This window comes from Ambystoma mexicanum, chromosome 1p (genome assembly GCF_040938575.1).
Source record: "Ambystoma mexicanum isolate Mex_15411 chromosome 1p, UKY_AmexF1_1, whole genome shotgun sequence".
NCBI classification, from domain to species: domain Eukaryota; kingdom Metazoa; phylum Chordata; class Amphibia; order Caudata; family Ambystomatidae; genus Ambystoma; species Ambystoma mexicanum.
Window position 1 is genome coordinate 529,152,774 of NC_090921.1, and position 18,627 is coordinate 529,171,400.

An 18,627-nucleotide genomic window follows, 5' to 3' on the forward strand; every position below is an offset into this window, starting at 1 on the left:
AACCATGGCCAGAGATAACAGTAGTCACAGACGCCTCACTCACGGGGTGGGGAGCCCATGCCAACGACTTGACCATCAGCGGTCGTTGGTCTCCATCGGAGTCCAGACTACACATCAACCTATTAGAGCTGAGAGCGATCAGACTAGCGCTGAAAGCTTTCCTGCCATCAGTACAGGGGAGAAATGTCCTGATAATGAGGGACAACACGGTGGCCATGCACTACCTCAACAAAAGAGGAGGCGTAGGATCACTGCCACTGTGCAGAGAGGCGGTGCAGCTCTGGTTTTGGGCAATCCAAGAAGGAATCTCTCTATCGGCAGTCCACCTAGCCGGAGAGAAGAACTTGGCAGCGGATGCTCTGAGCAGGCAGAACAGTCTCCCACGAGTGGGAGATAGCTCAGGAAGTCCTTCAAGAGATCTTCGCCCTTTGGGGAACCCTTCAGGTGGATCTGTTCGCCACAAGCACCAACAGGAAGTGCGATCTGTTCTGTTCAAGGGAATTTCCCCCGAGAGGAGCTCTAGGAGATGCGTTCGTAGTGGACTGGGAGTGTCCACTCCTTTACGCGTTCCCACCAGTCCCTGTTATTCCTCAAATGATCCAGAGGTTGAGAAGATTCTGGAAAACCATAATCCTAATTGCCCCGGATTGGGCCAGGAGAACGTGGTACCCGGACCTTCTAGATATGTCCATCTGTCCTCCAATCCGTCTTCCACTCAAAGAGAATCTTCTCTCGCAGAAGGGAGGTCAGGTTCTCCATCCAGACACCAGAACCCTCAGCCTTCACGCTTGGCTTCTGAAAGGGTGAGGTACAAGGATTGGGATCTCCCTGATGACGTCATGGAGGTGTTGCTTTCGGCCAGAAGACCGGCAACAAAGTCTTTATACCGTTGCCGTTGGAACAAATTTTGCAGTTGGTGTAGGGAAGAGAATATCGACCCTTTTTCATGTGGTACACCAACGGTGTTCTCGTTTCTACTCAACTTGGCAAACTCAGGCCTTCAAGTTGGCACTGTAAAAGGCCATCTCGCAGCGCTTTCTATCTTCAAACGCACTGCGGAGGATCCATCGTATTTCAAACTTCCTCTAGTGGTACAATTTCTCAAGGGACTAACTAATGCTTACCTTCCAAAACCATTCCAGGTTCCCTTATGGGACTTAAATTTAGTCTTAAACTTCCTAATGGGCACTCCATTCGAACCACTTCACTCTTGCGTGCTGAGATTTCTCGCGCTTAAAACCGTCCTGTTCGTAGCACTAACATCTGTTAGGAGGTTGAGCCAGCTACAAGCTCTCTCCTGTAAACCCCCACATACAATTTTCCACAAGGACAAAGTTGTCCTACAGGTGAAGCCTAATTCCCTCCCAAAGGAAAGAGGTGGAAAGATTTCCCGGGGAAAGAGGAAAGGCTACATAGGCTGGACCCAAGGCGAGCTCTCAGCTTTTACATCAGCAGAATGGCTAGGATCAGGCAAGCAGACCAACTGTTTGCAGGATACTCGGGTCACAAGTTGGGACTACCCATAACAAAACAAACCATCTCCAGGTGGATTATTTTGGCCATCCTGGAATGTTACAAACTGGCAGGGAAAGAGCCACCCCAAAATCTCAGGGCTTATTCAACCAGGGGTATCGCAGCCTCTTCGGCTCTCCAAAGAGGGGTACGGGTCCGAGACATATGTGCGGCTGCCACATGGTCGTCCGCACATACATTCACAAAATTTTACAATATGGATTCCTCCACTGCTGAAGAGACCAGATTTGGCAAGGCCTTATTACATTCGGTCCATCCCTAAAGGGATACATAACATTCTCACTCCCACCTCCAATTACATGCCACTGCTATGGGAGTCTATTAAAGATGAGGAATGCGTCGGAGGACACAATCCCTTCGAAGAACAAGTTACTTCTTACCTGGTAACGTTCTTTCAAAGGGATGTTCCTCCGACGTATTCCTTATTGCCCCTCCCGTCCATCCTCGCAGTAATACTTCCCTTGTGGTTGCAGCTTAAGCTCCTTCAGGGTCAATAACCAATTCAGGCATGACTTATTTTATGCTACAAAACGGAACTGAGCAACGGACGCCGCGCGTGGCTATTTATGGGCATGGTGACGTCGGCGGCGATACGGTGGCTGTCGAGGGACATCGACTCGGCGGACGTCGACATGCAGCGCCCTCTACAGAGAAAAAAATTTCCGAGGCCAGCAAGCTGGAGACGAATTATCAAAGATAAGGATACGTCGGAGGAACATCCCATTGAAAGAACGTTACAAGGTAAGAAGTTCTTCTCCAGCGTTGGTATCTTTCATGGATTCACATGCACCCGCCGGCCTCCCCTGAATGCAAACTCTATATGTTCCCTCTACTTTGGGGGTTAAAATCTGAAGGGAGCCACGGGGGCAGGGCTATTTATATCCATATGTCCTATTGGGTCAAGCGCACGCAGCCCGAAAATGACGTAGATAGGACACAGAAGTGTTGAAACTTTTCCTACAGGAAAGGTCTTTATAAATATACCGAAGGTTCCCAGCCTGACGATGGGGAATATTCTAAGCATGTGAATCCATGAAAGATGACAACGTTGTAGAAATGGAGTTACAGGTAAGAAACTACTCCCTCCCCATCCACCCCCTCTAGCCAACGCTTCCCTCCACACCACTGTCTTCGCATCCACCCATTTTAGGAGATCCTGCCACCAGGCGTCTAAGTTTGGTCTGCTGCTTGCCTTCTAGCCCATTGCTATCCTGCGTTTAGCCTGGATATACGGCAGATCTTTAAGTTTGCCCACATGTTTCAGTTTGCGTGGTCTTGAAAATCCGCCCATCATGCACGCCCACAGAGACTCCACATCCAAGTTTATTCCTTTACCTGCCAGGCAGTGTGCTGCCTCTCTCCAGAATTTCACAATTTCGGGACATGCTCGGAACATGTGTACCATCCCTGCATCCACCTCCCCACATTTCGGACATATCCCAGCGTTCTTGAACTTGGCACATTTAGTTTCCCTGTTTACCATAAGGAGTTTTCACACTTTATGCCTTGGGGAAATCTTTGAGAGGAAGCCTTACTATAAGAAGCCATGGGATATTCGGGCAGTAGGTAACCTTTACCGTCGAAAGAGGATAAATACCACGTCTCCCCTGAGGGACTCCGCACGTTCCAATGATGGCATTCTCCCCCTGACCACCCTGAAACTTGAGGAGAACCATCTCCGGTTCCAGAAGCATCTCATGACCTTCCTCTTTTGTCAGTCTGAAAACCCCAAACCCCTAACCGTCGTGTTGCCCCCCCCCCCACCCCTTTGGGCAAGCACGCTCTGGTCTTCAGACAAACTTTGACAATCTGACAACCTCCTCTTGGGGGTGTGGATCACTATACCCCCCCCCCCCTTTGACTGCATTCGTATCAGGCCCCATGTGCACTGTGGTTACTTACACAAATAACAAATAACATGCACCTATTTTACTACCATGGGCAATAACAAATAACACTAAGACACAAAGAAAACACAAAGAATCGATTCAATTTATAACAATGGGATACATTTATTTATATACACACAGCTAAGCATAATACATGACAATGCGGGCAGATCTAATGCTATGTCTAATTTGCACCTTTTATACTTCTGGTGCAAAGCTACCATGCAGTATCTATAAGCCTGTGCTATGAGTGTGTGGTTCTAATGCAAGCGCTAGCATCCATCACCTTCATGGGCAAATCTACACCATCAATCCATACCATCCACGCTCTAGACAATCCCTGTCTAGTTTCCCCTTCACCCAACCTGTGTGTGTGTGTGTGTGTGTGTGTGTCTGTCTGTCTGTCTCTGTGCTTAATCAATTTAAGCCTAGGCCAAACCCATACTTCCCATTCTGTTGTCAATCAGCCAGTGGCAGGCCTCAAGACTGCCAACTGCCAAGCTCTCGATCTCATCAAAGCCCATCAGTCTGCTGCACCAAGCACCATCTCCAGCCAACCCTCTCTCTGTGGCTCTCCCGATCTCTGGCCAACTCCCGATCTCTCGTGCAGTCCCCCAACTCTTCCGTCTCTCACAACTCTTCTGAACTCCTCTCTTCTTCTCTCTCTCCAGCCCTCCTGGTTAAAGTCTCCAATGACGCACAGAATGTCTAAGAATGTCTCTCCCTCAGCATTTAGCAAAATGCCTGCCTGTCTCCTTGCATGTTACTTGTCGCGGCATGTCCTGTTACTTCGTGTGCTGTCAGCGTGACCTCATATCTTTCTGCCTTGGCCTTCCGAGTATGTTGCGAAATACATCATCTATTCCCTGTTTCTCCATTCTCTCCACTGTAGGCTTTACTCTGTATTACAAAAAGCTCTTAGGCCCCGTTCTTAAAGCACCTCTTCTGTGTGAAAAGGCTTCCCTCTCTCCTGTCTACCAACTGCCTTGGCGCAGCCCCCACCTTTGCAGTCTCTGCGAAGCACACCAGTCATGCTGATAAGCTTCCTAGGCCGTCTCTACTAGGACAAGGGTCCATGTTATCTGTGTATGTCTGCCAATGTTTACGAACAGTGCACCATACCATTTCTCCGCAGTGAGCAACTTCTGTCCTTCTCCATCAAAAAATGGCTCATAGGCCTCGTGTCTCATTCTGAATGCTTCCTAGTGTTAACTGCAAATCTCTCGCAATGCAAACACTAACTAAATGCAAAACTCATTCTAGGTGCATACTCAATCAAACATACATGACAGTCTCTAAATGTGTCTCTACAAAGCATAACAATCTGTGAATGGCTTTCCATGGCATTTCAAATATGCCAGTGTGTGTAGTGCAAGCAATGCATTTTCTCTCTAAGCGCTATATCTAATGCAAACGTAGATGAACAGCAAATCACTTCAAATATGTGCAAGTGGAGGCAATCTCATTCTAAAAGCATATTGCAAATGCATACAAAGGTGACAGTCTAATATGTGGACAGTGTCTACTTCAGCAATGTACTAATCAGAACACAACAGAATACAATAATGTAATAGCAATAATGGAATGATTCCATTGCAAAGAGTAATGATTGGGTAATGGTGATTCTAACAGATACTAATGATGAGTCTAACGATAACAATACCAGGTGTCATGATGCCTACACCCGGAGCGCCAGGCTCGGCACCCCCGGGAGCAGGCACCATGCCCCAGGTAAAAGCCCAGCGGCCCCTTATAGGGGCTCTTTGGACTCTGTCCTGGCGCCTTTGGTGCCAGGCTCATGTTGGACATCAGTCCTGGCGCCATAGGCGCCAGGCTCATAAAGGAAGGTGTTTTGTGCACTTACCTGATGCAGACCATGCTGCAAGATTCAGGCCTCCCTGAGACCTGAAAGGGACTATTTTTTCATTGGGACTATTTTGCCACTCGGGCGTGGCCAGGGAAGGATACTTACCTGGAACTACTTTGGGGGCTATTTAAGCCACGCCCAGACAGTAGCCCACGCTTCGCGTTGTTCTGCATCCAAGCAGCTGAACGCTCACCGTGTCTGCTCCTGCATCTGGTCTCCAGCCACGCCCGCCTCGATCCTGGAACACCTTTAAGGAAAGAAGAGAAGAGAAAGGTGAAAACCAAGAATTTAATCAAACTTCCTACCTGCATCCGGAATCTTCACGCCAGCGTTCCTGGGAAAAGACTTTCATTTAAAAGTACTATGTTGCTCGCTGCAGCGCCGCGCTTCACTCACCTGTCCTCGGGAGTTCTTCTGGCTCCACCGCGACTGTCTGCTCCGGTCGCCACATCTCTGCGCCTAGGGGAGAGAAGAAGAGACAAAAGGTGAGCAGAAGGAACATATGAGGAAAGCCTAATTTTCCACCATAACACTTACCGGTCTACTGTTGGTGGACCATTCCTCATTTCGGGTTGGCGCCGCTTCGTTGGCAGGTACCGCACCCCGGCCCCTATGGGGAAAGGACAAAAGACATTACTGGAGGAATATAAAGACATTAAGAGGGGTCGACCCCATCGCTAACTCACCTGAGTTTACCATCGGCAATTCAATCCCTCAACGCATCACCTTCATTCTGCACCTGAAATAAAGGACAGATCAAAGGTTAGGAAGGCAACAGAAAAGGAGGCTCAACACTTGAACTTTTGTAATCTTCATACTTACGGCGTTCCGCTCGGAAAAGTCAAGTGGATTTTACCAGCGCCATTCTGAAAACCAGTGAAGTAACTGGACAAACACGCACCCCTGCACCAGAAGCAGGATGGAGAGTTCATCCTTTCAAACCATAAGGTGAGCTTCAACCGGGGATTTCGGAGGAAGTTAGAGAAGAACGAAGTGGGGAAGGGGGGAGCAAGCACACTATTCTGCAGACAGTTAATCCCCTTTCTCATCTGCAGAAGGATATTCCTACGGGCCAGACAAGCAAGATTTGAGGGTCCTGTTCAGTCAGTGTTCCGAGTTCTGCGCATCACGCTCGAAGAGGCCACAGCAACCCAGACTAGACCAGCGCCTCCGTGGGAGTCAGGTGAGCGTTACACCAGGCTCCTCATTTTATCAGATTCACAATTCTCTCCTCTTATCGTTAGATAAATCATAGCAAATCATAGCAAAAGTCTAATATAACATAGCATAGCAATTGTGGTATGCTAATACCAAGCAAATTTACAGAAAGGAAAAAGCATGTATCATTCATGATGCAGAAAAAAACCTTTTTTCAAGATGCAAGCATTTCAGTCTATCAGTGGCAAGCTAAAATATTCAAATACGTCAGAAATCAGAATAGCGTAGCCAAAGGTCAAGCAAAAAGTCAGAAGTCAAGAAGTGTCTACAAGCCAAAGGTGTGAAAGTGTCTCTACAAGCAGAAAACGAAAATGCAATGCTTAGAATCAATGCACAAGTACTGTACATACAGGTGTTTCCATCTCAATGTGTCAAGCCCAAAATATGCCAATCAATTTCACAGGTGTCAAAGGTCAGTACAGATGGCAGTATCCAAACATTCCATAGATCAATGCATACATATCAGTGTATACATGCAGTCATATTCAGTCATATATTCCAGTACAAGGTATTTCCAAGTCCTCATGAGGTATGTGTGTCCTCACAACCGTGCACAGTACAAAAAGTTCTAATGCAAAAGGTCTCAGCCAAGGAATGTCAACAAAGCTGTAGTGTCAACAAAGCGAGTGTTCACAAATGGATCATGTGTTCTCAACGAGCATATCAGTGTTCAGAAAAAGGTTCAAAGTTCAGGTTGCAAAGTGTTCTCCACAACAGCAAAGTGTGTAGCAAACGTGAAGCAGCAAAGTGTTCAAGCCAATAGTGTTCAGGCAATCAATGTTCAGGCAGCAGAAACGTGTACAAGCCAATTCAGGTTGGCCTGCTTGATAAGTGCCAGCAAGATTTTGTCCAACGACAGGAGCAAGCAAGTGTCGGGTACCATATGTATGCTCCACTTGTCCCCATGGAGTGATAAACATATGCCCTTCACTTCAAAGGTAACACAGGGAAAACCCGCGTGTCAGGACTTTCAATTGATGCCAATCGATGCTTACGCTCCCTTTTTCCCTTCACTTCATGAACAAAGGCGACAGGTGCACTCATTCAGAGTGTTTGCAAGACATGCAGGTGGTTACTCTCCTCTAGACACAGTGTGGCCCTTCTCCATAGGCCTATCTCCAGCAGGTTCAAATTGCCAGGTCATGCTGTTGTCATGCCATGACATTGCCAGCCACTCCCATGCTCTTCAAATGAGGGACAGCCAGCGTTACACGATATGCTCTGTCTCCTTTGCTCAAGAGCTACACTGTTTTCAAACGTGGATCAGGCAAGAAAATGCTTTCAGAGCATGTATTCCTGCTCATTGCTGCCCATTGCTGCATTTTTCTCACTACTCTTCTCTGTCACTTCTTGGCACAGGATTCTGCAAGGTGTATCTCTCTGCACAGTCGGTCACAATCTCTCTCTCCATGGCAATAGGTGTCATGCCACAAAGTCTGTGTAGCAGCAGATTTTCTGGGTACATTCTCAGAGCACAGCCATTGGACAAGGTGTACACTAAGGCCTCAAGTCGGTCGGTCGGCATTGCCCTAAAGTGCTGCTGCAAAGCGTCAAATGGTCAGATGCAATGTCTCATCATTGCTGCAATCAAACAGCCATGATGCAAAGTCACATTGCAAGGTGATAAAAGCCAGTCTCTTTCTGGTGCTGCTTCAAAACAGCCATGCAAAGCCACATGGTGTCAGCCATCATGGATCTCGAAGAGACGGTCATCAAGGTCTGGTCATTTCGTTTGGTCATTTCATTCGATCATCATGCCGGTCATCTGGACATCTGCTCTGAGGCATGCTGCTCAAAATCATAGTCTCATCATTTCATTGCAGCGATGCCATCTCGTCTGGTCAAGGTGTCAATGCAACCTCGGTCTGTGCGATCTCGGTCTGGTCAAGGTGTCTCTCCAGATTTCATGCAAAGAAACAAAAGTGCAAGAATCAGTCTTACTCAGTTTCAGGTGTTTTTCAAAACCAAAATAAAACAGCATTTCTCATTGTGCGTTGAAGTGCACATTGCTATCTCTACACTTTCCCATGTCTCTCAATGACATCCATGCTATCTCCCCTGTGTCTCATCAATGTGTCAGCGCCTCTGTCTATTGTCTCACTAGGCCTGTCTATCCCTGAATCATAATGCATGCATGCTTAATGCATGACTCCTGCCATTCCATCCCTATCCTTTTCAAAACAAAACAACCAGTTTCACATACTTCAACCATCTCACTTTCAAATGCTGCACATTCAAAAATGTCACAACTGCATTCCCTTTCACTCCTTCTGTGTCACTTCCACCTCTAGATGTCACAACACTCTCCCTATTTTCCATCATTAAAAATTCACAAAGCTGAATTATAACATGCTGAAAAATCAAATCAGTTTCATTCAAAAAACCTCTTCTATACAATGCAATTCACATTCAAACATGCACTGCTAACTCGTGCTTCAAATACACAGTCTGCCAGTCCCGCGCGTTCTCCAATGCTTCCCATGCACACATTCAAACTACGAAAATTCCAGGAATTCAAGCTTTTAAAAGATCCAAATGATTCCTTTCATCTGTGTTCTCTCTCAAAGTTTTCAAAATATCTAGGTCATTGGACAATATTTTTTTTTCACTCGAAAAACGTAGGAATCAAAATACTGGCAGTTTCACTGCCATTGTTCTGAGGTAACTTTTTCTCCCCTTTAATAATATGCTTTTCTATAGGAACGCTGTTCCCACCCATCACTGCTGATGAAATTGAATTCAGTGGGTCTGATTCTTTTAATGGGACATTTTCCCAGTTACTAATCACATCTCTGAGACGACATATTACTGAGTGAAGTCAACAATATGTGGGCTCCCTTCTGTAGCTGCACTTTTCACTTTCAATACAGTTGATCCCTGGGATGCATCCCAGGAAGCAAGTGTATTTTTAAGTTGATTTCTTATTGCCTTCAGGTCACTAAGAAATGAACTCATTCTGCAGTTTCAATTATCCCGAGCGTCTTCAATAAAAAACTGTTTCTCTCACTCGGTGAATTAATGTACATTTATTCATAAAACATTGGCAGTCATGAAATATTGTTCTTGGGTCAATGTTACAACCAATTCCGGCAACCAAAGTCAAACAATTACGCTCCCCTTCCTACGACGAACGAAATTGCAGACAGCATGCTCAAAACAATAACATACAGACAAAACATGAAACAAAAAACATCTCTATTCCCAAAAAACATCTCTATTCCCACGAACGAACTAACAGGAAAAAAAAAACCTAAACACAGTTGCACACACAAGATGTTCAAACTTTGACTCTTGCGAAACTGATAAGTATGTCAGCAGACCAGCTGCAAAATATCTTAATCAGTCCACAGAAAATCCGGGTGTCCCCTCCATTTTGTCAGTCTGAAAACCCCAAACCCCTAACCGTCGGGTTGCCCCCCCCTTTGGGCAAGCACGCTCCGGTCTTCAGACAAACTTTGACAATCTGACAACCTACTATTGGGGGTGTGGATCACTATACCCCCCCTTTGACTGCATTCGTATCAGGCCCCATGTGCACTGTGGTTACTTACACAAATAACAAATAACATACACCTATCTTACTACCGTGGGCAATAACAAATAACACTAAGACACACAGAAAACACAAAGAATCGATTCAATTTATAACAATGGGATACATTTATTTATATACACACAGCTAAGCATAATACATGACAATGCAGGCAGTTCTAATGCTATGTGTAATTTGCACCTTTTATACTTCTGGTGCAAAGCTATCATGCAGTATCTATAAGCCTGTGCTGCGAGTGTGTGGTTCTAATGCAAGCACTAGCATCCATCACCTTCATGGGCAAATCCACACCATCCATGCTCTAGACAATCCCTGTCTAGTTTCCCCTTCACCCAAACCTGTGTGTCTGTTCTTATCAATCAATTTAAGCCTGGGCCAAACCCATACTTCCCATTCTGTTGTCAATCAGCCAGTGGCAGGCCTCAAGACTGCCAACTGCCAAGCTCTCAATCTCATCAAGGCCCATCAGTCTGCTGCACCAAGCACCATCTCCAGCCAACCCTCTCTCTGTGGCTCTCCCGATCTCTCTGGCCAACTCCCGATTTCTCGTGCAGTCCCCCAACTCTTCCGTCTCTCACAACTCTTCCGAACTCCTCTCTTCTTCACTCTCCCCAGCCCTCCTGGTTATAGTCTCCAATGACGCACAGAATGTCTAAGAATGTCTCTCCCTCAGCATTTAGCAAAGTGCCTGCCTGTGTCCTTGCGTGTTACTTGTCTCGGCATGTCCTGTTACTTCGTGTGCTGTCAGCGTGACCTCATATCTCTCTGCCTTGGCCTTCCGAGTATGTTGCGAAATACATAATCTATTCCCTGTTTCTCCATTCTCTCCACTGTAGGCTTCACTCTGTATTACAAAAAGCTCTTAGGCCCCGTTCTTAAAGCACCTCTTCTGTGTGAAAAGGCTTCCCTCTCTCCTGTCTACCCACTCCCTTGGCGCAGCCCCCACCTTTGCAGTCTCTGCGAAGCACACCAGTCATGCTGATAAGCTTCCTAAGCTGTCTCTACTAGGACAAGGGTCCATGTTATCTGTGTATGTCTGCCAATGTTTACGAACAATGTACCATAACATTTCTCCGCACTGAGCAACTTCTGTCTTTCTCCATCAAAAAATGGCTCATAGGCCTTGTGTCTCATTCTGAATGCTTCCTAGTGTTTACCGTAAATCTCACGCAATGCAAACACTAACTAAATGCAAAACTCATTCTAGGTGCATACTCAATCATACATACATGACAGTCTCTAAATGTGTCTCTACAAAGCATAACAATCTGTGAATGGCTTTTCATGGCATTTCAAATATGCCAGTGTGTGTAGTGCAAGCAATGCATTTTCTCTCTAAGCGCTATATCTAATGCAAACATAGATGAACAGCAAATCACTTCAAATATGTGCAAGTGGAGGCAATCTCATTCTAAAAGCATATTGCAAATGCATACAAAGGTGACAGTTTAATATGTGGACAGTGTCTACTTCAGCAATGTACTAATCAGAACTAAACAGAATGCAATAATGGAATAGCAATAATGGAATTATTCCATTGCAAAGAGTAATGATTGGGTAATGGTGATTCTAACAGATACTAATGATGAGTCTAACGATAACAATACCAGGCTCCTCATTTTATCAGATTCACACTTTGCCTCTGCCCTCTTCTCCTCTGCTGATTGGTTTCTCTCTCTTGTCACTGTGCAGCTGGCCACCCTCTGTCCTTCAGGCCCAGGTACCTGCGTACCCTGCCTCCCTCCTGCACTGCCTCTGGGCCACCCTTGGCACTGGGATCTGTATTCTGTTCCCATACAGTCTCCCACTCTTCTTCTGCACTTATCAGATATACCCTATCTGACTCATCATGCACTTGCCACTTGTCTGGCTGCACTACCTTGTCACTGCATTTAGTTATTTATTTATTCCACTTATTATTTATTCTGTTCCGCACTTTCAACACCTCTCCCTTTCTCCCTTTTCCATGCACTTGCGCGTTCTTAATGTCACTGGGCCTAGTAAGATCGTATTTTTGTTCTCCCCTGTTCCCCTCCCTTTGCTTGGTCGTGCTCTGAAACACCTGTGTATGAGCGCAATATAAATAAAATATATCCCATGTGATCCGCCCCACTAATACTATTCCCAGGGTCCGGATCAGGTAGCGGCTGCCTTCCCCAGTCCACATCTAAGGAGATTTTAGGCTGGGATTCTGTGAGGATTCTGCAGGATTCATCACACCCGATATACCCACCATCCCTGACAAGCCTGATTCTCACACATGGTGTGTTGTCAGTCTCCCTCCACAACTCGGTCTACGAAATCCTCGACAATTATCACGTCTTCGAGGTGAACCACTCTTCAAGCATCGACGACTCTGCTTACAACCAAAATGTCTTCGCCAACGATGCACAAATTAAACACTGTGACTACTTTGCCGACTACAGCTGTCAAACCTTTCTGACCTTCTCCATCGATGACCACCACATCCAAATCTACGATTACACCCCTACCAATGGATTTGTTTATGGCCATCTCGTAGACTATTGCTTCTTTAACTGTGTGATATACGTGACTCTTGTCGGCGCTTCCTCACACTTTGCTGCTTAGGGCACCTAAAGGACCTAAACAGCCCCTTTTCCCATTCTGTCATTTTGCACCCCCATTCGGTCAAAACCTTCCAATGTTTCTCTGGAGGGCATCCTAGAACACACCATGGATACTAAACTTGAGGGCCCAGAAGTAGTGTTTTCCACAGATGAGGACGGGTGATCTTGGTTTTCTCTGGTGTAGCCCCTCTCTCGGCTACTGCTTTCAAAGCCAGCACCAGATCCAGTGGACCTGCCAGACCCCTCATAGCCACACTCCAGCACACAATACCTGTCTATAGACATTTTGTTCACCTTGCAAACTCTATACCTCCTAGACCGGACCCAGCAACTGCTATTCCACCCCAACCTTGGACTTGACCCGCTATCCACGTCCATCTCCACCAGAGGAGAAGGTACCTCATCAACCCATAGATGTCTCTTCAGAATCGGATTCCCAGGATTATCAGCATTCAAATACAGCTTCCTATCACCCCTTCTGAACAGATGAGTGTGATAATCTTGTATTCGCTGATGGAGAGCTGGAGGAGGTTCCATGAAAAGATTCTCGTCTGGATGGGATCAGAGCTTTCTATTCTACCATGACGAAGGCGGCAAAAAAGTTGCCGGGAAGAATCCTTTTTAGGTGCGATAGATAAAACTACAAGATACCGGGTAATGCCTCAAAATCCCTATGCAGTCAACCTAGCCACATCTCTGTGGAGGCTAGGAAAAGATCAGCTGACCCATCATCGCCTTGGAAGTCCTGCTCCTCCCAACCGGACAAGGAATGCTGGCAGGTTAATGCTTTCAGCAAGAGTTAAAATGTGTCTCTTCCTCTAGTTCCTCTCTGGTGACAAAGAAGAGGCTGTTGCTGCCTTGAGAATGCAAAGCCACCTCTCACCCAGGGACGTCATTTAGGGGTCGCCAGGGGTCGCAATTGCCAACCCTGTGATCTCCCTTGCTACCCCTGTGGTCTCCCTTGCTACTCCAAAAATACACTTTCTTCTTTTTTTTTTTTCTTTTTTTTTTTACAAATTGAAGCACCTGGGCTGTGGCCAATGCCATGTGGCTATTTGAGCTATTTGTCTTTCTGGAATTCCATAGTGTCATTTCTATACTCATTAAGGTTTATTTCAGGCGTTGAGTCACTGTTTTAGTCTGTTCTTAAACACCTTAACTTCACAATGCAGACAAAATCCTAGAATAAGCATCCATTTCGGATTATGTATTTTACTTTTCGCAAATTGCAGTTATAGCATGTTTTTTTGTGCCGCTACATATTACATATAGTAATCCATTCTTGTATGAAATGTATATCACGTTACAATAAGAGTAACCATATGTTTCATAGTGTACTCATAAACAATACTATCTGATGCCACTTCCTGTTTTCTCAAAGGGTAAACTGCCATGTTCCATCGCTTCCTGTGACGCCATTTCAGGGTGGGGTCAAATGACATCACTTCCTGTGATGTCATCAGAGGTCAGGGGTCATATGATGTCACTTCCGCTACCCCTGGCATTGTGGTGAAATGACGTACCTGCTCTCACCATGCCATCTCAGTGGCTGTTGATATTACTGACACAGAATTCCGCCAAATATCCAACGGCACAGTCCGGCAACACCTGGATTGGCTGAAGGCCACACATTTTAGAACTGGTATGCAGGCAAAGCTAATCGATATGCCATTCGATGGGTAAGATACTTTTGGCAAAAGACCGACACTGGCAGGTCATTCGGCACTCTGCAGCAGAGGCGGTCCTTTCAGTCCTTTCAGTCCTTTCACTCCTAACCACACGCTTCTTAAGATCTGGCAGAGACTACCACTCCCAGTCATACATGGGGATGCTGTGCACCTCACAAGAGCAATATGTGGCTGGATCGCAACCTTAGAGGTGCCCACAGGTACCACAGCTCTTCTCAACCCAAGGTTCAGCAAGCAGGCTTGACTTACATTTCAGCACCCCAATGGGAGGGTGCCGGTCTTCATCATTGGAATCGAATAACATTGGACAAATGGGTTCCTTCGATAGTGTACCATAGCCATGCCTTCGATAGTGTACATAGCCATGCCCTCGAATTTGTACAAACCCCCCTGCCGGCAAGCCAGAAAAAACATCCTTGTGCACTTCAATTAGAAATGTGATCGCTCCTCTCCAAAAGAGCAATAGAGCAAGTCCCTTGTTATCATAGGAATCGGGGCGTTTACTCATGGTATTTCCTAGTCTGCAAAAAGTCAGGTGGGTGGAGACTCATACACGACTTAAGATACATCAACAAATTCCTCTGCTCAGTGGTTTCAAATTGTCACACTACAAAATATTCTCAGCGAGCTTGCCCAGCGGAACTTTACATCATCCCTGGACATGGAGGATGCCTATTTCCACATCCCCAATTACCACCGTCATTGTAAATTCCTGCATTTGATTGTAGCAGGATGTTGCTTTCAATTCAAGGTCCGTCCCAATGGTGTTTATGAAATACCCTTGCCCCAATGTGGGGTCTAATACAGGTCCCACTGCTTGCTGTTCAAAGCTTAGCGTATTATTATAAAGGCTTATATTAGGATTTCAAAATACAAATGTTCAATGAAGTTAAGATAGGTGTATAACCTCTAGTTAACTTATAGTTTGACAACTAATTGTTTGTCATGCACTTAATTCAGTTCACAAAATGTAACAAACAATTCCTTCATACAATAATTTACACCATAGAGAGTCAGAAAACCCTAAGTGGGTTATTTTAATCAACCAAAGTGTATAATTTTACAAAGCCTTTTTTAGTGAACATAATCAAAGTCCCACCATAGTTGGTTTGTCTCACAAAATAGATTTGCACATAAATTTGTCTCCTCTATAGTCTTCCCAAGTATGCTTTTTCACTTATGGACAAAGTCCTCAACTTTGCGGTTCACACGCTTTTCAACCTTTCTCGCTTTACTTCTACCTCTGCCCGTCGCCATATCGTATGGCTATCTGTGAAACAAAGGGCTACGTAAAAACTTCTTCACGTCATCTTCAAAACTATTACTGGACTCGCCCATCCTATCTGCCCATCTCATTCCCTACTCCTTGCTTGTTACGATCATCCACGGCTCCGCTCCTTGCCACGACTCGAGCCCCCTGTGCTCCCTCTAGTTTCTGCTTTCTCTCTCCGTCTCCTTGCGCCCCTACTCTGGAACGCTCTTCCACTACCCCTCTGGACTACTCCATCTTTGTAAGGAAGGCATGGTATCAAACAGTAGGACAGACACAAGTGATCACATTACAAGGTTGTTTATTAAACTTCAATTTGGTTTAAAGAAAACACCTATCTAAGCCTAAATCTAAAGATGGGAGCAAGTTACGACCATCAAATAATAACGCAGTCCTAGTTAAGTCTATCAAAAAAAGGGGCTTATACTAATAATCCATTGCCAATCCTTCTAAATACAAATAGTGTGGGGAAACAATGTTGTGCAAAAGTAAAGTGTTCCCAAAATGATATGTCAGGATATTCAAGCCATTGGCTTCCTCTCCCCACGTTTTCAGCAAAGGACGAGGCGGCACACTCTCGGGCTTCTCTAGCACGAATATGCAATTCAAGACTTCAACATCAGGACCTTCTGTGCCAAAGTCTCTTTGCCATTCAAAGTCTCTTTGAAACAGTATAGGGCTATTCTTATTGTATAAGCGCCTAACAAGCGAACAATAAATAAATAAATACATTTCAAGGCCTGATGCAATACAACAAAACATTCAAGTTCCTTCCCTCTCAGGATTTTCACTTATACAAATTCTCGGGTGATTTACGGTTCACCTTGGGTCCCCTTCCGCCGGGCTCAGACACAATTTAACACAAAACTTTCAATTGGTCTCCCTCTGCTGGGCTCGGGCCAAATTCATGTATTTTTCTAAACTTTCTCTACTTCATCAAAATTGAAGACTTTCGATTGTGCGCAGGATTTTGCTTGACCCGTCGCATGACCACTTGGATTCCCATTTATTCGTTCTCTTTCAGTTGTCTCGCTGTGCCGGGCTCAGACCAAATGCATCTACTTTAGTCACTTCTCAGCTCGAAACCTTACAGAGACCTTCGATTGAGCATGCGTTGCTGGACTACTCTGTCATAGGGATTGTAGCTTGCTTTACAGGACAATCACTCATCGGCAGTTGAACTTCACTTGCGTCTCTTATTACACGCATTTTAACAATGTTCGTTCCAGCGCTCGCCATAAAATGTTGCTGCTTGCAACCTTGGCTTCAACACAGACCGGATTTGTATCCCCAACTAACGGGCTGTGTTGATTTCACTGAAGCAGCTTTGTCTTTGGAGCCAAGGATGGTGCCACGTGGCTGGTGATTCTCCCTGCCTTGATTATTGATGTGGAAGGGCCCCAGGTATCTACGACACACAATGCAGCATTCTTCAGCCTGTTTTCCTAGTCTTACGCTTTCTGTTCTTGTGGTCTCTGGAAAGTAACGGTTCCTTGTCGAAAAGGTCAAGGGAATATCCCATCTTTCCTCTCTTGCCTGCTGCCGTCTCGAAACTGTTGTTTCCTCATGTGCTTTGCCTTGCTCCAAGTGTGCTCTTGTGCTTCACCTTTTATCTGTGTGAGGAAGTGCAATGGAAGTCAGGTGTGCATGATGGTCAGTAATTGCCTGACCGCGCCTGACCATTGCATTGGGACACGCCCATAATACTGCTCGGGTTTTAGTCTGTTTTCTCTCATAGCGGGCTGTCCGTGAGAAAGTGTTTGTGTTGTTCCTAAATATCTTACCTGGTAGGATGGGGATACCGCCTCTCACCATCCGGTGTCCCACTCCCCGAAGACCACCCAGGAAATGCATCCAAAAGCGATGGGCGTGTCCTGGCCACCTGGATGACAGATCCCGGGAACTAGTGGGTGAGGCACCTTCTGGTTTCTCACAATCGGTACCACTCTTTAAATCCAACCCCTCCTTCGTTCTGAAAAACCTGTTTCCTAGCACTCTACGCTACTGGATTACCCTGCTTTCCTCTCTCCCTACCATTCATGGACAACCCTACAGTGCTTTTCCATCACCCCTCTATCCTTAATTCAGCACTTCATCCACCATCCTATTCCTATGTCATTCTGTCCTGTCCTTCTCCCTGGTTTCCACCTTCCCCTGCAACATCTGATCTTCAAGTCACATTCTCTCACCCCATTGTAAAGGACCAATGACCTCTGCTCTGTTGTCAATGGTACATTTTGAAAGCGGTTTTGTGCCAAAAATATATTGCTTTCCCTGTGATTTTTATAAATAAATAAATATCGGGTAGTAGGTGATTCATGTTTACCCTTTTTGGTTGACTGGGTGATCACAGCACCTTCCCTCAAACAAGGCCTACATCACATGATGGCCATGGAAGCCTGGTTACGCTTCTTTCTCAATTACGAGAAGTCATCTACAATTCCACCCCAATGGATGCTGTTTCTTGGGGCCCACCTGGACATTTCAACAGACCTTGGTGTCTACTCTACACTCTCAATAACTAGAGAGGTCAGCACCATATCTTCTGCCTCTGCCCACACAACTAAACTCATGACTGCTATAAAACACTTTCTAACCACCCAAAATTGCCTACCCATAGCCAGAGCCACAATAGGAGCCAGACTTGATTACTGCAATGCTCTTCTGGCAGGCACCTCTACAAAAAACCTCAACGGACTACAAATAACACAAAACGTGCTCCGCGCAGCCCTTCACATTCCCAGAAATGACTACATATCTCAGGCCAGACGCGAAGCCCATTGGCTCCCAGTCAAGGAAAGGATCAATTTCAAAATCCTCACCCTCAAACATAAAAGCGTCAATCTCTCTGTCCCATCATACTTATCAGAAACGATTTCCAAACACACTTCTGCCCGCCCCACAAAAAGCCACCTTGCCAACCAACTCTGCGTACCCTCCATAAAAAGAGCCAACGCTGGCGGCATTGGCTTCGCCCACATAGCACCGAAACTTTGGAATGCCCTCCCCAACGCACTAAGA